This window comes from Dermacentor variabilis, chromosome 2 (genome assembly GCF_050947875.1).
Source record: "Dermacentor variabilis isolate Ectoservices chromosome 2, ASM5094787v1, whole genome shotgun sequence".
NCBI classification, from domain to species: domain Eukaryota; kingdom Metazoa; phylum Arthropoda; class Arachnida; order Ixodida; family Ixodidae; genus Dermacentor; species Dermacentor variabilis.
This window is the reverse complement of record NC_134569.1, coordinates 25,813,569-25,817,561: the sequence shown is the minus strand read 5'-3', so window position 1 is coordinate 25,817,561 and position 3,993 is coordinate 25,813,569. Positions and strand designations below refer to the sequence as shown.

At 50.7% G+C, this 3,993-nt stretch overlaps 1 pseudogene; it reads right to left on the bottom strand.

The window, feature by feature from the left end:
• Positions 1-2,755: 2,755 nt before the first annotated feature.
• On the bottom strand, positions 2,756-2,933 carry LOC142573400 (U2 spliceosomal RNA; annotated as a pseudogene).
• Between the last annotated feature and the right edge of the window lie 1,060 nt (positions 2,934-3,993).

Genomic DNA, 3,993 nt, shown 5'->3' with positions numbered 1-3,993 from the left:
ATTATGAGGCACGCCGTAGTGGAGGACTCCGGAAATTTCGACCACCTGGGGTTCTTTAACGTGCACCTAAATCTAAGCACACGGGTGTTTTCGCATTTCACCCCCATCGAAATGCGGCCGCCGTGGCCGGGATTCGATCCCGCGGTCCTTCCTTTCGCCGCACTGAATACTTCAGTGCACTGGGCAACGTACGAGCTACCAAGATTTGTCTCAGCGGTTGCTAACAAAGTATGCCATTTATGGCAGAATAAGGAACACGGGAAATTACGGCGAAACAATAACAAGAGCGCTCAGATATCCCATGGTGGATGAATGCGAAATCATTGCGATGTCTTCCTGATGACGATTGATGACGAAACATAATGGCATTGTTCTCCCGTTGCCTTGTATCATTTATTGCATCACGTGCCTCGAACTTGTTCGCGTACTTGCGTGGACGTCAAGAGGCGCCGGGCGCAGCTATTGACTGTGGAGTCGAAGTGGAAGGTTCGTCCATCGGAGCGCACGACGGACCTCACCGAAATGTTCTGCTCAGCAAAATCACTGCACCGACTGGCAGCGGCACGACGCACTACGTATAGAACTGGCACCGGCGCGGTTGTGTATGTGACTACGTGACTTTTTGTACCATTTCAGTCTAAGGACCAACCGAAATCACCGTACCGACTGGCAGTGGCCCAGTGCCGTCAGCGCCTTTGCAGAGGTAGTACGGAAATGCTGGTAGTATGAAGAGGGGCAGCATGAAAATGCTGGCATGATGAGCCGCATCGGAGCCAGCTGTGGAAGAAGACGACGACGAACGCGCTAGCGATTCTATAACCGCGGGACCTTCTGTACAATCTCCGCTGGATTTACCGTTTCATGCGCCATATAATGTTTTCGCATTAAATCCGGAGAATTGCTTTAAAACTGGCGCTTTCTGTCAGCTGAATAAATTGAAGAAGCCCTGAAACAGATTTCAGAAAGACCGCAATAAACATCACCATCGCAGTGAACAGAGGAAGAGTGTCTGGTACGGCTTATTTACCATGTCGAAATATTGTCGCACGATTATTTTAAGACACAAGTGCGAAAACTACAATACAGTTAGCTAATATTGTGTTTCCCTGCTAAAGACAGGTAAGGTAGTCATTTCACGTTAACCTACATTCTGGCAGTGTCGTGTTGCACAAGAGCTGTGTACAGTAAATGTCTTCTGTGGTACGCTGTCATAACAAGCCCTCCCACTGTACTATGCATGTGTGTCCAAATTTCTTACGCAGAAAGATGCGCCGCCATAAGAAAGGGCAGAGAATTTCGAAAAAGAAAGCTTGTAGATGTGCGACAGCATTGGAGCCGCAAGCTATTCGACGCGGTGCAAGAAGCATGAGAAATCCTTTACTTTCGAGAACACTTCTTCGGCGGAGGAATGAGCGTTTTCTTTAGGTCGTTATTTTGGGTTACTTTATTCCCGTTGCGCTGCCGTGTAGACAAAGCAACCCAGGAGGCATTTTCTTAGATGCGATATTGTCTTCCACACAATGAGTGAAAAAAAAAAGGCACATAGAGAAATACTGATGTTGTATGGCAAGAGATCGGACACACCAGACAACGCCGTTATAGTGAAGCATCCTCAATACTTTAACGTGCACTGCGCAGCACTTTCTCTACTGTGAAGTCCTGCCGTAATCGGTGAGTGATGTTGGGGTATCCTGGCGTGCCTTCTTCGCGCTCGATCCATCATCTACGGCGAAGGTTCTGTGTTGGTCTCAAGTTGGTCGTAAAGGAGGGAGAGACGACGCCGAGTGCGAAGATGGGTTTCCTGTTTTACGTCTTACGTCAACTGATTTGTTTTTTTCTTCATGGCTCTTCTGTCATGTATGCGATCAGGACGAACTGTTTATTTATGCGTCAAGTAAATCACAAATTATCCGTTGTTAGCAACAGCTAGCCGAAGCATCAGTTTCTGACGGCATTAGATGCCAACGTTGCTGTGCTGTCTGTCCTATGGACGCATTTCAACGCATAGCCAATGAACTCCCTACCCGCTGTCGAAGGCGTGAAGGTAAACTGGGCGCGCGGCTGCGATGCTCAGGAATGGCGACTCGGTACGCCATCTGCTCGACGTTGGTTACAAGAATGTAGCCTGAAAGTAAGCCAATAACGCTACTCTTTCCTGTATTTCGGAATGCGCTGTTATCGTAAGTCTCCCAAAATAATGCAGCAACCCACATGGGGCTAAATTCGCCAACACTTTCATTCGTAAATCCGTTTGCTATTGGCGGGTCATTATGCAAAAAAGAGGTGAGGCGTGCGGGCAGGACACAATAGTAGAGAACACGAACGCCGGGTCACATTCGCTACGAATATCTCAAAATTCACGATAGTTTTGTATTTGCTCTTATGAACAGTTCTGGCGAGAGAACATTTACATCAATATAGACCTTGATAGAGGCGCCGGCACCATATTCACTAAGCACTTCTGTTTCATAAGTGCCATCTGCAAGTCGCTGGGGATGTCCCGTCGTTATCACAATCGTCAGTAGTGCGCACCAGAATGTCGGTCAGGCAAACCTAACCAAACCGGACCGTCAACAAGCCACAAACTATCGAGTCATGGACTGAACATGGCGTCTCCAAAGGTGTGGGTGAACCGTTAACAGCAGAGCTCTGTACTTAGGACTCTGAGCAAGGAGCCTTCCGGAGTCCAAAAATACTTTTTGCGGCGAAACTGTTTATGGCTAGGGTTCCGTGCATTTTTGTTATTCGTGTACAAAAACCGTGGGCCGATGCCGGAGATAGTGCAATACCGGGACGACCGGCGGCGGAGGTAAAGCAGGCTTTAAGCATTCCTCCAACTTGCAAAAGTAAGTTATCATCATGGGTTCAAATAGAACCCGTATCAGATATTAAGCTGGTAAAAACATACATTGCGCTTTGCCCCGGTCGGCCATGTCTACGTTCGCAACGCCCTCTCTTTGTCGGCGTTCCAAGCGCTTGCGTATCTATTTTCCATTTCTTCCGCTCTCCCGTGGCGGCAGTCCCGTCGAAACGCGACGTGCGTCTAATTCCCTCCGTATCCTCGGGGTGACGATCCCGTCGTCCACGCGTATGTATATAAATATCACGGTAAATGAGTTCGTACCTTTGTTCAAAATTCTGTGTCACCTTCACGTCATCTGCTAAGCAGCTTTGCTAGTCATCCACCTTCATAGTGGAATGGCTCATGAGTTTTTTAGAGCGCAGCTCTTTGGCGTCCGTTCCTGGGTTTCGCGTCGTCGTCGGCGTTGTCGTCGGCCTCGTAACCAGCTCCGCCCCCCTTTCATCCCCCCAGCGCTAGCAGCGACCGACTGATACCGCTGGATGCCGCTGACGCCGCTAGAGAGTCAAGATAACGTGACTGCATAGAGCACCGTCGCCGCCATGCAGAAAGAGGAGGAAAGGGTCCCCCCCCCCTGTTCTTGTGTGGCGGATAGGGTGCTCTTCAGTTGCCGACGCGCCGGTTATTTCACGTAGGCCCCGGCACGTCGACGAATACGTGACCACCTTCCCATGGCTAGACCTGGTTCTTAGCGCTGCGGAAGCGAGGGTATCATATTGTTTGTGTCGGCATCGGCGGCGTTGTCCCTGAAACCAACTCCGCAGCTGGGGTTGACTCACTATCGGCGTCAGCGGCATCAGTCAGTCGCTGCTATCTCTTCCCTCCTCCCTTTATCGTGTTGTCCGCTTGCTGCGCGCGCTTCTGCCCCCATCGTTTGCCGCTGGGTGTACACGCCGCCCCCCTCCCCCCTCTTCCTGCGAGTCTCCGGTTGTCAAAGCGCCGGCTCGAACTGAATTCCTTTCTTCGCTCCTCCTCCAATGCAACCCCTGTGCGGTGGCAATCAGAGAGCCAGATCGGTGGCGGCGGATCTGTATATGTGCACCGCCCGAGCCGAAATTGCCGCTGCCGTTCGCCCTGTGCGGTGGCAATCAGAGAGCCAGATCGGTGGCGGCGGATCTGTATATGTGCACCGC